Source organism: Orycteropus afer, unplaced genomic scaffold (assembly GCF_000298275.1).
Source record: "Orycteropus afer afer isolate SDZICR_OR568_19922 unplaced genomic scaffold, OryAfe1.0 scaffold00332, whole genome shotgun sequence".
In the NCBI taxonomy this organism is placed as follows: Eukaryota; Metazoa; Chordata; class Mammalia; order Tubulidentata; family Orycteropodidae; genus Orycteropus; species Orycteropus afer.
In genome coordinates, this window is record NW_006921919.1 from 1,838,549 (window position 1) to 1,858,697 (window position 20,149).

The 20,149-nt window shown below is 37.4% G+C and overlaps 1 pseudogene; it reads left to right on the forward strand.

Moving 5' to 3' along the window:
• Window positions 1-18,860, forward strand: part of LOC103206860 — a 58,950-nt pseudogene extending 40,090 nt beyond the window's left edge.
• Window positions 18,861-20,149: the final 1,289 nt, after the last annotated feature.

Genomic DNA, 20,149 nt, shown 5'->3' on the forward strand with positions numbered 1-20,149 from the left:
GGGCTTGGGACCATAGTCACAGGGGACATCAAGCTCAATTGGCATAACATACTATATAAAACATTGTTCCCCCTCCTATTTGGCAAGTAGCGGCTGGGATCTGAAAAGCTAGCAAGCTGCCATCTAGATGCACTGATGGGTCTCTTCTCGTCCAGAGCAAAGAAGAATGAAGAAAAAAAGAAAAAGATATAGATCTTGGAAAAACTCAACAGCTACTAGACACCACACCAGAGGAATTAACAGAAGATGACTTGATAGAGATTAGTGCTTCCAACCCAGTGCCAGATGACGAGGAAGAAGACATAGATGAAGCAGTGCTGGAAAACAAACTGGCATTAGACAATCTAGCAGAAGGGTTCTGATTTTTCAAGACTGCTTTTGAGTTCTTTTATGACACGGGACCTTCTATGATATGGGCACTGATACTAAAACAAATGGGGGAAGAGGGGTATAGAAACATTTTTAAAGAAATGAAAAAAGCAAAAAGTCAGAAATTACAATATATTTCCATAGAGTTACACCAAGTGTGCCTGCCTCTCCTGCCTCCTCTTCCACCTCCTGCACCTCTTCTACCTCTGCCACCCCTGAGACAGCATGACCAACCCTTCCTCTTCCTCTTCCTCCTCAGCCTACTCAACTGGAAGGCAAAGATGAAAACCTTTACCATTTAATAAATAGTTAATAATCATCATGTTGTACAAGTAATAAACTTAATCTGTTTTGTATGTGTGTGTCTTCATGTGAAATCCTAATAGCTATATGGCAAGAACTGTGTTAATTAACTGCTTATATTATCTATAAGGCTTCTGGTCAACAGTAGGGTAATAGTAGCTAAGTTTTTGGGGTGTCAAAAATTATACACAGATTTTCACCTGCAAGGGGGTTGGTGCCTTAACACCTGCACTGTTCAAAGATCAACTGTATATATGGGGATGTGTGTGTGTGTGTTACCTATCCATGGTGTAACTTCTTTTTAAATACGACTGTAGTGATACTGCCTCAGAAACCCAAGGAGGGGTCACTATGAGTCGGGTCCAACTCAACAACACATAACAACAACAACAACAATATAAGATTAACAATTGAACACAAAAGTATAGTATGCCATTTTAGTGGAATGAGATGAACTGGATTATGAAGTTTTCAGACATGGAGTAATAAGATTTTTCCTATATACCACATTTCCACAAAAAGAGTATTCCACATATTCTACAACAAAGAAAATGTGTCAGCAAACTTAGCTGTTTCAACAGTCAATGTAAAAATTCTATTGATCTCCTACAACAAAAAAAATTTGCTTTCACCAATGTTGCATAATTCACCACAGTTCATAATTCAATTCGGATGCATGTTTTGTAATGTGCTTTAATTATAAATGAACAAAAGAAAAGATGCCATAAAAGAAAATTTAATGATCAGACAACATATTATAGTGAATTACTATATTTTATTTTTAGATCTTTAACATGGTACAAGTAAAAACATTTCTTTCTATTCTTTGCTGTTACAAATTCTTCAGTGATGTTGTCAAAATTAAGCTGCTGAGCAATATTTATTTCCATACGAAGTAAGGATAATGAATTGAGTCTTTATTAAATCATAGTTGTGCACTGAGGGTTTTTGAGTGTTTTTAGGGATGAAAATGAGCATTCTATAGTGCAGTTTGTGATCATTAAAATTAGGAATATGAGTTGTTTGGTTACCTAGTGCTGCTCTAACAGGAATATACCACAAATGGGATGACTTTGATAAACAAGAGTTTATTCTCTTACAGTTTTGGAGGCTTTAAATCCAAATTCAACGTGCTAGCCTCTAGGTGCTGTGTGAAAGCCCCTCAACCATGTTTCCGCTTTGCCTCCTCCTCCCAGCCCACTGAAGCTGGATGATTTTCTTCACTCAGACAGCTGCTGGCTGCTGAGGCTGACAAACCTAAGGTTGACAAGTAAAAATGTACAGTCCCAATGTTAGCAAACAATACAGCAGGCCACTACTTCAAGTGCATTGAAAGTCCCAAGATCAGCAGAGCGTTGTAGGCTGCTAAACCATGACTTGGCTACATACAGGGTTCCAGTGTGCCATAAAATTAGAGACCATTCCCAAAGCTGCTGCTTATGTACAGGAAGCAGACCACATCCCTAAAGCTGCTTGTGGTAGATCCCACCATGGAGTTGATTGCCAGTTTTATCATGGGGAATAACTACCACCAGCTGCCCAGCCACTCAACCAGGCCCAACCAAGTTGACATACAATCTTAACTACCACATGAGTAAAGCAATTTCAACAATAGGAAATATGCATTGTATTTTATATTTTATTATGGAATCATACATGCCTACCTGAGCAAAATTTGTTCTTTCCAAATCTGTAAACTTAGTTCTCATGCCAAAATTGTCATATTTCTCCATAAAGGTTTTTATTTAATTCATTGGGATAAGCCTGCCCATTGGGATAAACCTTCAACCATTCTTCATCAGGTATATTCACATTAAGAAGGAAAATCTATTTGAAAGAACTTCAAACACTTTGTCCTTCTTTTCACGAAAGATTCAAATACGTCAATGATTGTGTAGTACGTGGTTATGCAAAACTGATCTCTGGCACTCAGTGAAACTTTTGGAGGCCTTCTTCATTTACTTGTTTTAAATGCTTCTGTGATAGTGAACTGCTTGATAATCAGTACTCAGCAGTATTTGTTTTGTGGCATTTCCAAAATTATCTCTTAAATTATGTAAAAAAAACACAAAAAAACACTGCCATGAAGTTTCTTCCTACTCATAGCAACCCTCCCTAGGGTTTTCAAGGCTGTAATTCTTTATGGACACAAACTGCCTCATCTTTCTCCCATGGAGTGGCTGATGGGTTCAAACTGCCAAGCTTTTGGTTAGCAGCCAAATGCTATAACCACAACACTACCAGAGCTCCCTTAAATTATATAAATACCCTGTTAATGACTGGTAGAGATCTGTGTATGTCCTTAAATTTACTTATGAATCTCAGAATGCTTGACTTTTCTAATGAAAATGTTACAGTGTATCATTCCACATAATCAACATAAATACATACTCTAGTGTTTGCATGGGAGCTCTGGTAGCATAGTGGCTAAGGCACTTGACTGCTAACCAGAAGGCTGGTGGTTCAAACCCACCAGCCACTCCTTGGAAGGAAGATGGGGCAATCTACTTCCCTAGTGATACTGCCTGGGAAACCCAAGGAGGGGTCGCTATGAGTCGGGTCCGACTCGACAGCGTATAACAACAACAACAACAACAGTGTTTGCATGTTGTTGGCAATGTTTTCAACTTCTCTTTTAGTATCTCCTTTTTATCTTGTCTTCAGTAATATTTTCTAAGGCATCTAGAATCTGAGTGTATTATTCCAGATTGCACTTGTTGCTACAGCATGGACTTTCCAATGTGCATTAGAAAGACCTTTTAATACTCATTGCCTAAATACATTTTAAGAACTGCCCACTAGTGAATAGAGGCAGCAAAATATATGTAGAGTAACTGACCCAAACCCCCCCCCCAAAAAAAAACCAAACCGCTTTCAAGTCGGTTCCAACTCATAGTGACCCCTTCTTGGGTTTCTGAGGTGGTAGCTCTACAGAAGTAGATTGCCTAGTCTTTCTTCTGAGGAGTGGCTGATGGGTTTGAACCGCCAGCCTTCTGGTTAGCAGTCAAATACCTTAGGCGCTCTGCCACCAGAGCTCCTGAGTAACTGAACAGTAGGGGGAATAATCAACTGCTTCCGAACAAGTCTACCGCTTACGTCTTAAAAGATTAAGTGAATACATAGTTCATGGTGTGAAAATGGCATTTTCATCATATTCTAAAATTTTCTGTTGCATGCTTGACATATTGGTAGCATTGTCATAAGACTTGCCTGCACTTAGAAAAATCAGTTTTACAAACTTCATATGAAGAATGAATATCTTGTGACTTTTTAAGCTAGTAAATGTGATAAATTGCTTGACAGGTTTTATTTCCATCTGTTGGAGATACATATCTTAAAACAATACTTAGCTGATCTGTATGAGAAATATAAGGAGTGGAATCTACAGACAAGCTGAAATATCAAAATATTCTCATTTCATTGAAAATAGTTAATCAAATTTATCACTTACTAAGTTTATGAATTCTTCACACGTTGTTTTAGATATCTATGATAGATTGCCCTTTCCTATGTTACTATATTTTGAGATATGATCTGCTAAAAATGGATCAAACTGAGCAACAAGTTCAAGTAAACATTAAAAATTTCCATTTTGTGAGGACTCAAACACTTTATTTCCTCCTCAAAAAGATAGTCTATGTTCAGGAATACTTATAATGACTACAACAACACATTTCAAAATTGCTTTCCAGTACCAACATTCTTCATTAACTTGTGTTTCCAGTTCACGGGTTTAGCTGAAACTATGTCACCAGGTTAAATATGACAGCATATAATCTCTGTGAATTAAACTGTTTTCATGTTTATCAGTTATATTTGTGTTGCTCTAATAGCTAAGTTCATCCAAAGCAAATAAAAAATTAAATGATTTAACACTGAATAGTTTGCAAATAAAACAATATACAGAGCTAATCGACAGAGAATACAGTAGCCACACTCTCTTAAAATTTTCGCTATTAGCTTTGCACCCTAGAAATATATTCCAGCTACATAAATTTTCAAGTGGTCCACTGTGACATTAACAATCACTTGGCCCTCTTTGACCCAGCAATTTATATCATTAGAAGAAAACTTATTCCACAAAGCTAGATCTTTGTTATTTATGGGATCTGCAAATGCAACAATTTCAAATTCTAAAATAGTTTCACTTCCTACCTCATTATTAATTTTTTTCTTTTCTACAGCAAGGAATGGATGCAGAATTTGGAACAAACTCTGTTGTATTCATATTGCTATTAGCAATTTCAGCACTAGTGGCACTAGTAAAACGAATTGCACCCGTTAAACTTGCACATTCAATAGAATAGTGTCTTCTACTTCATTACATTTTAAAAAGAAAGTTAATTTTGGAATTGTCTTTAGAGATTCAATAATCCTTTCCTTTTTATCTTCTGTGACCTTTTGTTTTTGTGCTCTACTTAATTGTTGCCATTTCATTTCACCAGGATATAAAATTATGTCACTTCTAAAGTTTAGTTCTATTGCAGCAAACAAATTTGAATAATTGACAATAGATACAATTTATAAAATAAGTATAATTTATAAAATAAAATTTACATTAGAATTTGGATATTAACATAAAAATTTATATTTGAAAATTGTTGTTGTTATTATGTGCGGTCAAGTCGGACCCAACTCATAGAGACCCCCTCCTTGGGTTTCCAAGGCAGTATCACTACAGAAGTAGATTGCCCCATCTTCTTTGCGAGGAGTAGCTGGTGGGTTTGAACCGCCAACCCCTGGCTAGCAGTCAAGTGCCTTAGGCACTATGCTACCAGAGCTCCCATTGTTGTTGTTGTTGTTGTTATGTGCCGTCAAGTCGGCCCCGACTCATAGCGACCCCTCCTTGGGTTTCCGAGGCAGTATCACTATGGAAGTAGGATTGCCCAACCTTCCTTCCGAGGAGTGGCTGGTGGATTTGAACCGCCAGTCTTCTGGTTAGCAGGCAAGTGTCTTAGCCACTATGCTACCAGAGCTCCCAGAGCTCCCATTAGTAAGTCAAAAAATTTATTTGGAACACTTAATTTTGTTCTTCAAGTCTGAGATGATCAAAAGAAATAGTACTTACAAATAAAGTACTTTCATTCATTTGTTATATGATGCTTGTTGGTGGGCCCTTTGTAGATCTTTCCAAGTGTTTTTTTGTCTTGAAATAATACTTAAAACTTGCACATTCATTTTCTGTCCTTTGATGCTATGTCTTCATGTTCATTGAACTACTGCTAATACCTGTCGAGGGTGAGAGCGATTGCAAAGAGCCTGATACAAATTCAATATGAAGATGTGTTTTGGTTCACTTTGTCCAGAACCAGATACATCACCAGTTAGGTGATTATACTGCCACTGGTGTGTTCTTAGGCGCTCTGGTGGCATAATGCCTAAGGTATTTGGCTGCTAACCAGAAGGCTGGCAGTTCAAACCCACCAGCCATTCCTTGGAAGTAAGGCTGAGCAATCTACTTCCATAGAGATTTCACCTCCGAAACCCAAGGAGGGGTCACTATGAGTTGGAGTTGACTCCCGGAAGTGAGGTTTTTTTTTTTTTTTGGTGTGTTCTTATGTGGTTAATGAGAGAGAAACTTATATCCCAACTTCCACTGCCATCAAGTCAATTCTGACACATAGCAACCCAACTTTGTTGTTGTTAGGTGCCGTGAAGCAGGCTCCAACTCATAGTGACCCTACGTATAACAGCTGTCTTGTCCTGTGCCAGCCTGGTAATCCTCCCTATACCTGAGCCCATCCTTGCAGCCAGCCACTGTGTCAATCCATCCCACTGAGGGTTTTCCCCTTTTTCTCTGATGCTCCCCTTTACTAACCATGATATCCCTCTCCAGGGAATGGTCCCTTCTAACAACATGACCAAAGTAGGTGAAACAAAGTCAGGCCGTTCTCACTTCCAAGGAGCATTCCGGCTGTACTTCTTCCAGGATAGATTTATTTTTTTCTTCTGGCAGCCCATGGTACTTTCAGTACTCTTTGCCAACACTACAACTAAAAAGCATCAACTCTCCTTCAGTTTCCTTATTCACTGTCCAGCTTTCATATGCATATGAGGCTATTGGAAATACCATGTCTTGGGTTAGGGGCACCTTAGTCTTCAAAGAAACATCTTTACTCTTCAACACTTTAAAGAAGTCCTTTGCAGGAGATCTGCCCAGTGCAATCTGATTTCTTGACTGCTGCTTCAATTGGTGTTGATTGTGGAAGTAATATGAAATCTTTGACAACTTCAATCTTTTCTCCATTTATCTTCAGTCTACTTATTGGTCCAGTTGTGAAGATTTTCATTTTCTTTATATTGAGATGCAATCCATACTGCATCTTCTTTAATCTTCATCAGTAAGTGCTTCAAGTCATCTTCACTTCCAGCAAACAAGGTCACACTGTCTGCATATCGCAAGTTTTTAATAAGACAGAGTAAAACTGCTCTATAGGGTTTCCAAGGCTTTACAGAAGAGTGCATCATTTTTCTCCCATGGAGTGGCTGGTGTGTTCAAACTGCTGACCCTCTTGGTTAGCCGCAGAATGCTTTGACGACTACGACTATGCCACCAGAGCTCCCTGAGGTTATAATTAATCAGTCTGAAATGAAAAGGAAAATATAATTGTTATTGTATACAAAATTTATAAAAAGTATCAATTTCATTTAGGGCCCTGCCAGTTCCTTTTACTGCAGCTCTCACTTTTCTTTGTGTCCTGTCTGCTTGGCATCTATGGATCTTTGCTTTGGACAACTGGTGCCCCTATTTTATTGATGCCCTAAGCACATGCTTACCTTGCTCATTGTGTAACCCATCCCTGGCATTTGCCCTGGGTACCACTTTAAGGGGCAGGATGCCACTGAGCAGCCTCTATTAAACATCACAGTTTCCTTCACCAACTATGAGAGATCATTCAGCAAGTTAAAACTAATACTTTCATATTTGAGAGGCTCCATTGGTTGAGGCAGACTGTGTGACCTTTCTCTGCTGAGTGAAGAAAGAGAAAAAACTGAAAAAAAATGACTATGAGCATATCATAAACCAATTGTCATCATTGAAAGCAAGGAAGATGCTTTTGCAATTTTCATGTAGTGCCATAAAATGTTAAGTAAAAGATTAATGAGCATGACTTTATTTTTGAGCTAATATCATGGTAAAGTTATCTAAAAAGCCTATGTCAGATGTTTGGACAGGGGCACAATTTCAGTGCTTGCCATAGGTGTTATTTTATGTAGGTAGGCTTCTGAGTGCATCTAGGATGAACCATACTGTTGAAGTCCCAGACTCTGTCTCTCTCAGCTTAGCCATTCAGTGTTGGCTTCATCCTCAGACTTCTAGCACAAGACAAGGTATTACATCTACATATGGTTCTGCTCAGAAGAAGAAATGAGAATTGTTCTTTTGTACCTCTTTTAGGAGCAAAAACACTTTCCCAGAAGAACCCCCTTCCCCACCCCAAGAAATTTCCTTCTATATCTCATTGCTCTGAATTGGTTCACATGCTTGCTCTGAAACATTCCCTGGCACAGGACATAGACTACTATGATTACCAATTAACCAACCAGTTGCTGTTGGGTCAATTCTGACTCATAGCAACCTCTTGTGTGTCAGAGTAAAACTGTGCTCCACAGTGCTTTCAATGGCTGAAATCTTGGGAAATAGATCACCAGTCATTCTACTAAGGTGCCTCTGGAGGGACTAGAACTTCCAACCTTTCATCTAGCAGCTGAACACATTAACCTTTGCATAGCCCAGAGACTCCATTCTGTGATTAGCTTGAACTAACTCTATGAATGTAATAGATGTTTGGGAGTAGATCAACCTATGTCTACCAATTTTCCCATGGCAACAGTTGGCTGTAGCTGTTTCCATCCTTTGACCTAGCAAATAGTCCTCAGTTCACCCTGGTCCCCACCTGGCTGACCTTTGTAAGCATTTGCATTTACCATACCTAATGTATACATTTTTATTTGGCAGTAATTTTTACTAAATTATGAATTCAATCTATTGATCAGTAGGAATAGTGCTGTTGGTAATTGGGTTAGTTATCCATAACTGTGTAAATTGCTCCATAATTTATCAGTGAACCAGTTCTTCCTGGTTAGTCAAGGCTGATGAAGCAAAACTAGAGCTGAACCAAATTGGCAAAATGAGGGTGTACCAAAACAATAACTAGAACAGGAAAAATTACAAGTTGACACCTTGACAAAAACTGAAACTCTTTATTAGAAAACAAGGGCAGGGTGCACATTGCATAGCAACCAAATCTCTTGATCAGCAGAGTTGGAAATAGCTGTGCCTGGCTCAAAGATGGAGACCAACTGTGCCACTTTGATTATGTACTACTCTACGCTGTCTTGGCAGTAATCCAGTCTCCTGCATCAGGCTCCTGAAAGGGCTCCCTACACCTCTTCCAAGCTCCCATTCCAGTGCTTCAATTAATAATTTTTCATATTCTGGTTATAGTTCCAATATACCCAGAGTTTACAAATTCAAGTCTGTTCTGATTTCACTGCATTAGCCCATGTGTAAACTGGAAAGAACTGGCTTGAAGCCCTGTAATTTAACAGCTTAACATAATAGACATTTATTATCTCACACAGTTTTTGAAGGACAGGAATCGGAGAGTGTCTTAGTTGGGTGATTCTGATTCAAGGTCTCTCATAAAGCTGCAGTCAAGATGTTGTGGGGCTTCAGTCATCTGCAGAGTTGGCTGGGCTAGAGGATCCGCTTCCAAGCTCACTCATTTGACTGTTGGCAAGAGGTTTCATTTCCTTACCATATGGACCTTTCTATAAGGCAACTCACAACATGACAATGGCTTCCCCCAGAGCAAAGCTCCAAGGAAACTTGTACAAGAGCGACCAAGACAGAAGCTGCCTTGTTTCATAAACTAATCTCAGAAGTAACATCCCATCACAGTGACATTGCTCACACAGTCACCCAACCATAGTACAGTTCAGGAAAAAACTACATGTGAATGTAAATACCAGGACATGGATATCATTGGGGGACTCTTTGAGACTATCATAGTGATAAGGAGCCCTGGTGGTACAATGGTTATGTTCTCAACCATGAACTGAAAAGTTGGCAGCTTTAACCCACTCAGCAACTCCAGGGGAGAAAGACTTGGTAATCTACTTTGGTAAAGACTGCAATCTAGGAAACACAATGGGACAGTTCTACTCTGTCACATGGGGTCACTAGAGTAAAAAAATGACTCTATTGCACAACAACAACAACAACATAGTGATAGGACTTCCAGGAGGCACAAACAGTTGAATGCTCGAATACTAGTCAAAATGTTGGTAGTATGAACCCATCCGAGGCACCTCAGAAGATAGGCCTGGTGATCAATTAATTCAGGTATTCAGACTCCTAGCAGAAGTCTCCTCAGTGTATCAGTTGCCTGATAAGACAATGTGTCAACCGATCGGAAGTTATCAACATTTTAACAGAGACAAAGGAATGCACAGAACAGACAAAGGAAGTATGGGATTTCAGGCATCCCCTGAGCCGAGTTGTAGGGAAGAAGAAATTTGGATAAAGAAGATACCTCCTGAAATCAAATCTTATAATTATAAGGCTGAAAAAGCACCTTCGTGGCATAGTAATTAAACCTCTCAGCTAAAGGTCAGTGATTCAAACCCACCAGCTACTCTGTGGGAGAAAGATGTGATAGTCTGCTTTGGTAAATATTTATAGCATCGTAAACTCTATGAGGAGGTTCTACTCTGTCTTATAGGGCCTTTATGGTTGGAATTGACTTGATGGCAATGGATGGATGGCTGATACCCATTAGGATATGGCTGAAGACAAACATAAACAATCATGGTTTAATTTAACGAGAAGATTATGAACTTTTTTAGTTAAATTTTACTCACTATCTGTAAAATGAAGCTCCTCCAGCATTCATTATGCAACAGAATAGTATTCCTGTCCAAGAGATTAAGCTACATGTACTTCCACTGCTCCCCTACCCACCCTCACCCAAACAAAAAAATCCAAAGCATCAAACAGCTTATATTCATGCGTAACATAACTATATAAACTAAAAACTAAATTTGCTGGTAATGCTAAAATAAGAAAGAATTTCTTTTTCCCCTTCCATAAAGTAGTTACATTGTGAAGGACATATTCCTCATTTTGGTACTGAAAGATAGATACAGTTTTGAAACAGAGACAAAGTGGCAGTATTTATAGCTGAGTTGCAAAATGAAACAAACTGAGGACACTAAAAACATGATGCTACCCCAGCTAGACTAGTCTTTATTTTTAGAAGGCTTAGAAAGCTCTACCCAGTGTAAGAAGTCTGTGCTTATGACTTAATATCCTTTGTTATCAAGTGGTCATTAGAAAGACAAAGTATAGTCCATCTATCAACAGGAAAGACAGTACTTGGCACATAGCATCAGTTACGATAAAACCTACAGCTGAAGCTGTAGTTCCATACAACTCTATGGAAGATGCTGAATTCCATCTAGGAGTCTAAAATAAGACACAGTAACTTGTAACATTTTGTTCTGTAAGAGAGTGTCTGTTAATGCAATGCACATGTCTTGTGGAATGCTTATCTTCATAAATATTTTAAGTAAATTATTTCAAAGAATCAACAATAGCTTTGAATGACATTCATCTTTGGAATTTAACTCACTCAACAGGGCATATAATGAAGAGAATGAAGAAATCTGTTAAGAAATAGATCTCTCTTCATGTTAGAAGAATGTCACCTCAAATAAATACAGTGAGAGAGAGAGAGAAAAAAAAGAAATAGAAATCTTGAAGTGAAGAGTTCAAAATTTTTAAACACTAAAAATCAACACAAAAACCTGAAAAAAAAAACCGTTATGAGTTTTAAGAAGATAAATAATGCCATGATTTTCACTTTTGATTAGGCTGTATTTTTGAAAGCTATTATTTTGTACTTTGTAATTTTCTGTATTCTTTATTTGAAAAAGATCTTTAAAAAGAGAGAACATAGAATAAAATACCTTTAGCATACACCAAGTTGATAACATTCATTTGATCAATGATGGGTGTACTAAATTTTTCATAATAAAGGAGAATTTTTCTCAAGTGATTGGGTGGATTTGGGCTGACTATGAGTGTCTTGATTCTCTAGTGTAGCTATAACAGAAATACCACAAGCGGATGGTTTTAACAAACAGGAATTTATTCCCTTATAGTTTAGAAGGCTAGAAGTCCAAATTCAAAGTGCCAACTCTAGGGGCTGTGTAAAGTCCCCTCAACCTTCAGCTTCAGCTTTGCCTCTTATTCCAGGCCCACTGTAGCTAGAGATGTCTCCTAACTCAGACAGCTACTCGGCTGAGGCTGATAAACCCAAGGTTAGCAGGTGAAATGACACAATCCCAAGATTGGTAGAAAACACTGGTTATGAAGTCTTGTTATAAAAGCCACTGGTTATGAAGAATCGGCCAAATGCAGGATTCAAATGTGTCAAATGCTAGAGCCCTTTTCCAAAGTTTCTCCTTACGTGCTGGAAGCAGGCCACACCCGAAAGGCAGCTCCTTTTCCACTGATTAATGTCTCCCAGCAGATTCCACTGTGGAGATGATTACAATCTTATCATGGGGGATAACTACATCCAGCTGCCAAGCCACTCACAATGAAGGCCCAACCAAGTTGAAACATAACCTTAACTACCACAGTGAGTAAGTTGCCTGAGGGAGCTATTGGGTTGTATTCATTTCTGGATTTGTTACTTAACATAGGCATCTAGATAAAGTGTTTACTGCCTTCATCCCAGCCTTTTATCTACTTTTCTTGCTGGTCAGTGACTTACCTTTGTGAGATACTTGGTTAGAGTTAAATGCATGGAATGCAGTGAAATGCAGATTTTTATTATTTTCTCTGCAAAGTTGAAAGGGTTACATGGTAAATATTGATAAAAACAAACAAAACTGATCTTATTTAGAATATTTTGCAAAAAATATGCACTTTTTCAATACATTCCTTTTTCAACTCCTTCAAATAATGGATTGGCTTTCACAATTCTAGAGGCTTTAAGCTGTAGAAATTGTAACCTACACAATTTGCAAAAATGTCTGGAGATGAATTTGGAGCAACAGCAATAATAATTTTTTTAAAAAATGTTCTTGGTGGCAAGAATAAGTTATGTGGAAGCAAAATCAAGCAGGGGACTCATACAACAACACTCTATTTCTCTTTTACAGACACAGGAGAATGCTGAAATTTCGTCTTTTTTAATATAGTTTCACTCTAGCTCTTAGGACTCATGAAATTGCAGGATATTAAATAGTATTTAAAAAATTATGAATGGAAGATAAATGACTATTTAAGTGAGCAAAAATGAATGTATGCTATATTCAGGAGAGAAGAATGGATCGGATATTTTGAGAAGTCATGAAATTGGGAAGAGTTTTTATTAACGGCACTGCTACATTTCAAAGAGACACTCTCATTCTCTACACTTAATTATTCATAAACCTCACTAACTCTAAACTAGTGGAGAACTTTTACCATTGCTTGATTTTTATTTCCAAGAAAGAGAGCCAGGATTGTTTCCTCTTCTTGTATACCTAAGTATCAGCTATGATTTGTCCCAAATGGAGCTGTTTTGTGAATGCCAAATCAAACTTTAGATGAACTAACAATAAGAACAAATTACAAAGAAGAATTGTAAATAAAAAACCTAACAAATATTAAATTAAAATATAAATCTGTATTCCTTCCAATTTGTCTGCCTGTTGAACTAAGCTCATATGCAAAGCTTGCTTTGTTGTTGTTCTTAGGTGCCATCCATTTGGGTCACAGAAGGCTGGTAGTTCTTGGAAGGAAGATTGGGAAATCTACTTCCATAGAGATACCACCTTGGAAACCCAAGGAGGGGTTGTTATGAGTCAGAAATGACTTGACAGCAGTGAGTTGTTTGTTTGTTTAGAGATTTCTATGTACAACAGAATGAAACATTGCCCAGTCCTGTTCCATCCTTACAATATTTGCTATGCTTGAGCCCATTGTCTCAGCCATTGTGTTATTCATATCATCAAGGATCTTCCCCTTATTCACTGACTGTGCTCTTTACCAAACATGACATCCTTCTCCAGAGAATGATCCCTTCTGAGAATATGACAGTACATGAGACGAAGTCTGGCCATTCTCCCTTCTAAGGAGCATTCCAGCTGTACTTCTCCCAAGACAGATTTGTTCATTCTTCTGAGAGTTCATGGTGTTTTGAGTATTCATCAACACCACGATTCAATTGCATCAATTCTCCTTCAGTTTCCCTTATTCATTGTACAGTTTTCATGTGCATATGAAGCTATTGAAAATATCATGGCTTGTATCAGGCTCACCTTAGTCTTCAAAGTGACTTCTTTGCTCTTTAACACTTTAAAAAGGTCTTTTTGCAGCAGATTTTCCAAGTGCAACACAATGTCTGATTTCTTGACCACTGCTTCCATGGGTATGGATTGTGGATCCAAGTAAAATGAAATCTCTGACAACTTCAATCTTTTCTCCATTTAACATGATGTTGTTTATTGGTCCATTTGTAAGGAATTTTGTTTTCTTTATGTTGAGGTTTAATCCATACTGTAAACTAATCTTTGATCTTCTTCAGTAAGTGCTTCATGTCAGCTTCACTTTCAGCAAGCAAAGTTGTGTCATCTGCACATCATAGGTTAATGAGTCTTCCTCCAAAAATGATGCCACTTTCTTCTTCATATAGTCCGACTTCACAGATTATTTGCTCAGCATACAGATGAATAAATATAGTGAGAGGATACAACCCTGATGCACTCCCTTCCTGATTTTAAACCATTCGGTGTCACCTTGTTTTGTTTGAAACACTACCTCTTAGTCTTTGTGCAGGTTCCTCATGAGCACAATTAAGTGATTCGGCATTCTCATTCTTCACAATGTTATCCATAATGTGTTATGATCCACACAATCAAATGCCTTTGCATGGTCAATAAAATACCGGTAAACATCTTTCTGGTATTCTTTGCTTTCAGCTAAGATCCATCTGACATCACAAATGATATCCTTTTTTTCACACCCTCTTCTGAATCCAGCTTGAATTTTTGGCAGCTCCATATCAATATATTGCTGTATCCATTTTTTAATTATCTTCAGCAAAATTTTACTTGCATGTAATATTAATAATATATTTGTTTATAATTTCCACATTCTGTTAGAACGCCTTTCTTTGTAATGAGCACAAATGTGGATTTTTCCACTTCGCCAGGTGCTCTCTTCCGAATTTTTTGGCATAGACGAGCTAGCACCTCTACCACTGCATCCATTTGTTGAAACATCTAAATGAGTATTCCATCAGTTCCTGGAGCCTTGTTTCTCACCAATTCCTTCAGTGCAGCTTGGATTTCTTCCATCAATACCATTGGTCCTTGATTGTTGGAGCTTGCTTTAGCAACTTGAAAACCATAGGTGGGGAGAAAATTGAATGACTACCTTGACAATTAATTTACATGACTACATTAAACTGGAAGCAGGTTTTAGTGAATTGTAGCAGTCTAGCCATGCAATTTTTAAAAAGAAGATTTAAGAGACATGATTTCAGAGGGGGCTCCCATTCTCAACCCCTGTTGCGAAGTAAGGTTTGTGTCAAGAGCTGTCAGTCATCTTGGTAATACCAGGTTGGATGTCTAAAGCTGTGAGAAAAAAAAAAACAAAAAAAAAACAGGAGAACTTTAAGGAAAAAAAAAACAAAAAACACTGCATTCAATAATTAAGATACGGTAGAAATGAAGTCAGTGTTCTGGGAAGATCTTCCAAAACAGTACATGAGACAGGGGCAGCTGACTGTAGAAGATACAGCCACAGTAGTGCTCTGTAAGCCCACACTTTCACCCTTGAAATCTCTGACTCTATAAAAACTGGACAATATACAGCAAGCAGCACAAGATATAATTTGCCAACAAGAAATGGAAGAAAAGGAATAATAGCAAATAACCCACTGAACGATTTACCACTTCCACAAACAGCCCACCTAGTATTTAATAAAAACCAGAAAATGATCTACATCTGTATTCTGAAAGTCATATTTGTTAATAAACTAATAGTATTCATATAAATGATACAAAAATACCCCATGATTGATGAAAACTACATTGTGAATTTAAATATTCTGGTTTGCACTGAACATAAGCAATTAAAATACTTTTAATTGAGTTGTATGACTTTTTACTCAGGTCAAGTTTTAGAAATTACAGATTAAATTCTTGTTCAATATTCTTACTGCTATCCGTTTTATAGGTCACATTCTCAGACACAGGTGGCTAAATGTGTCTTTTGTGTACAGAATATCTTGGCATGTTTATAAAAACCCTGCATTTGAATATACATTCTAATCTTTCAAGGTATTTGTAAATGCTGGCCTTTAGTATATTGTTGTTGTTGTTAGGTGCCATCGAGTCGTCTCCAACTCACAGGGACCCTACAACAGAACAAAACACTACCTGGTCCTGTGCCAGCCTTATAATCCTTGCTATACCTGAGCCCATTGTTGCAGCCTCAGTGTCATTAAAGCCCATCTCACTGAAGCCCTTCTCCTTCTTCATTGACTCTCCACTTTACCAAGCATAATATCCTTCTACAGGGAATGGTCCCTTCTGACACATGACCAAAGTAAATAAGACAAAGTCTGGCCATTCTTGTTTCTAAGGAACAATCCAGCTGCACTTTGTCCAGGGCAGATTTGTTAGTTCTTTTGGCAGTCCTTGGTACTTTCAGTATTCTTTGCCAACACCACAACTCAAAAGCATCAGCTTTTCTTCGGTCATCCTTATTCATTGACCAGCTCTCACATGCATATGAGGTGAACAACACTTAATATATTTGTGTGTATATATCATTTTTTTTCACCAGTTTTACATCATGTGTAAGGCTATCTTGCCTGATCAACTGATTTAACCAGTAATGATAAAAACTGTTTCTTGAAATAAATTTGATATTCTAAAAAAAGCTTAAAAAAAAAAAAGTGAGAAGAATTTGTCAGATCTCTGAAGACAGAGTTTATCAGGTAAGATTTCACATTTGAGTGGCCACTGAATATCTAGATTTGGCCTGTTGAAAACCTGGAAACCAAATGGACTATTATGCCTAATGATAGATCACCACCTCCCACTGAGTTGAATATCTGACCTAATTATGAGTTCATCACATGGGCAAGTGTTAATGATATATTGTAGCAGCTACAGGCCCACATAGCTTGGGTTCACACTCAGCTCAGCAGCTCACTGACAGTATGATTGGGCGTTATTTAACCTCTCTAAGGCTCCAAAAATTTTTATGTAAAATAAGTGAGATAATTTCTAGAAAGCACTTAACTCAGGGCCTGTTTTTCTGTTTGTTTTTTGAGAGAGAGAAAGAGGGGGATTAAAAGAGTATTATTTTAAGGAGAGAAAAATTATTTAGCTCATAAACTCTTGTTGAGAATATTAAAAATAGTTCTTTGAAAACTGCTGGTCCTTATCAGAAACATTTTGATAGAAATTGTTCACTTATGTTATATTATGTGATGCAGCTGTTAAGAGCCCAGACATAGGAGTCAGAGCAAACCTGTGTTTAAAAGCTGACTTTGCTTCTTACTACTCATATGATATCAAGCAAGTTCTTTTTATCTCAATTTATTCTATAAAATGAAGATAACTGTAGGACTTACCCCAGAGATAATCATTGTTTGATGATTAAATAACATAAAGCAGTAACACCTGGCATATGAGTCACTGAGTGGCACAACCAGTTAAGCATTCAAATACTAACTAAGAAGTTGCCTGTTCAAATCTGCCTAAAGACCCCTCTGAAGAAATGCCTGGAAATATGCTTCTGACAGTCACAGCCTTGAAAGCCTCATGGAGCAGTTCGACTCTAATGAGTCAGAATTGACTTGAAAGTAACTGATTTAGTTCTGTTTATCTACTAATTTCTTGATAAATTACTGTTGAAATAATAATAAGTATTATTTTAAATAATTTAAAATTTCTATCCTTATTCTTAAAACACAAGCACATTGGTCGTAAGATGGCTGCAGGGAGTCGGGTTCCTGAAGGATGGTGAGTTGACTTCTGAAGTTGGAGCCACATCAGAAAACTCTGGTCTGATAGAGCGTGGTGAGACCTCTGAGACTATGGCCCCTAGTTACCGTTCAGGTCTGGAATGGAACTCACTCTGGTGGCTTCCAGCCAAACAGTAGACAGGTATATAGGGTGAACATTTACATCAGGTAGATACACTCCATAGAATGATCAATCATGGGAGAACAGAAGGGCAGTATTTGCACAGGGAGAGAACTCAGGGGGCAGGAATACATAGGAAAGAAGGACACAGAGAAGAGGTAACTATAGGGAGGATGTGGGAAGATGAAAGTGATGAAAAACAGAAGATGAAAGACATCTGCTACATTGTGGGGAATTGCAGTCAAGGTCATGAAATAAAATGTGTATGAACTGCTACGTGGAAAACTAATTTGCTCCGTAAACTCTCACCCAAATCACAATAAAACTTTAAAAATAAAATAAAATTTAACTAGATTCATAAATAGAGAAAAAAGAAAAGAAAACTCTGGACTTCACTTATAGGAAACTTGAGAAAATCAGATAACTTGAAAAACAGGAATCTCAGATTTACCAACAGATGGACCAAAAACAAACACAGGCAAATGTAAATGCATATGAACAGTGCCCTTCCAGAATTTCCTTACATATATGGAATAAATTTCAAGAATTTCATAAAAAATATTCTGAATCAAAAACCTCAACCTCAAGATTCAGGAGTTAAAAAAGAGAACACTCCAGGAAAAATAATTGAAGAATAAAGAGGCATCTCATAGTGAACAATCCTCAAATGAAACCCAGTGGAAGGAGCTTACTCAATATTTTGGAGTCAATGATAGACTTGATCCCCCTGTAAAAAAAGGAAACAATTGTTAAGTCAGGTCTTGAAAACAGCATAGACCAGGCTGTGGAAGAGTGGAATACTGAGAAGTCCAAAGAACTCAGCAACCAGCTGGCTACTTCCAAAGTTGGTGTTAAAATTGCCAAACTATTGTCTGCCACAACTTTATAAAAGCCATAAAAGGATGCTGAAAATTCACAGATGCTTAAAAAAAAAAAAAAAAGGAAAGAAAGAAAGAAACAAACTTGCTCAGGGATTTGAAGCAAAGATGAGATGGGAAACCTAAAGCAACATGGGATATATGTAACTTGCAAAGGTTCTTCAAGATCTTTGTAGAATCCCAGTGCTCAGTTACCTGAAAAGATTATATTGCTTATGCTAAATATGTCGATAAACTGATAGAAGTAGAAAAACTAAGCATAAAATTTGAGAGTTGATTATTAAACTTTTTCAATCTTTTTCTAAGGAGCTTATCCTATTGAATTGGAGTATTCTGTTATTGGTACAAGAAGTCTAAACATACACACAGAAAAGAATGATAGAATTTATTTATTTTTTTAATCTATGTAGACGTATAGTATATAAAGTTAGTTTTACTTTGTCCATTTCGTACAACATAGCCAGTGAGCTCCTTGTACTTTCTTGTCTGTACTTGATTTTAACTGCATTTATTCTGGAATTTGATTTTTGAGATTGGCATTTGTTTATAATGAATTGGTCGTAACTACTAAGGAAGTCTAATTTGATACTGTCTTTTACCAATGACTTACATTACATTATTATTGTTGTTGTTATGTGCCCTGGAGTCGGACCCGACTCATAGCAACCCCTCTTGGGTTTCCGAGGCAGTATCACTACGGAAGTAGACTGCCCAACATTACATTAGTGTTATAAAATTAATTATTGAGAAGTAGTAGAGTTGATATTTCATAATTACATGGTAAAAGCGATCAATTTTTATGTACCTTCAGAGAAAATATTTAATAAAAAACATCATAGCCTCCAATAATAATAATAATAATACAAGTAGAAAACAGGAAATCTAAAACTCAAGTGAGGAGAGTAAAAACAACTTAGGCTTATCCCTCCTATTTCAATACTTTCAATTGGATTTGGCCAAAGATTAGGCCGCTAGACTGTCTTCTGAGAATGACGTAAGAGAGGTTTAATGAAGTCTGAAGTTTAAGAATAGTTAAATTCAGCTTGTCCAAGAACCAGGTAAATGTTAAACTCTATGGTCTCAAGTGAATGAGATAAGAGAGAGAACATAGAAATCTTCTGCCCAGGGAAAATACTGATCCATAAACATAAATGTTATGTGAAAGAGCTCCTATACTTAGTGTTTATTTTGTTGTTAGAAGAGAAAACAAAGATTGCATGTTTCTGAAATTTTTAAGTTGCCCAGCCTAGACTTCTGTGTGAATTCCTGAATAACAGACTAGAGGAAATTCCTTTCCTCAGCCTCCAACTGAAAATGTTCCCAAGGCTTCCATACATGCTATGTTGATAGCGACCCCTCCTTGGGTTTCCGAGGCAGTATCACTACGGAAGTAGATTGCCCCATCTTCCTTCCGAGGAGTGGCTGGTGGGTTTGAA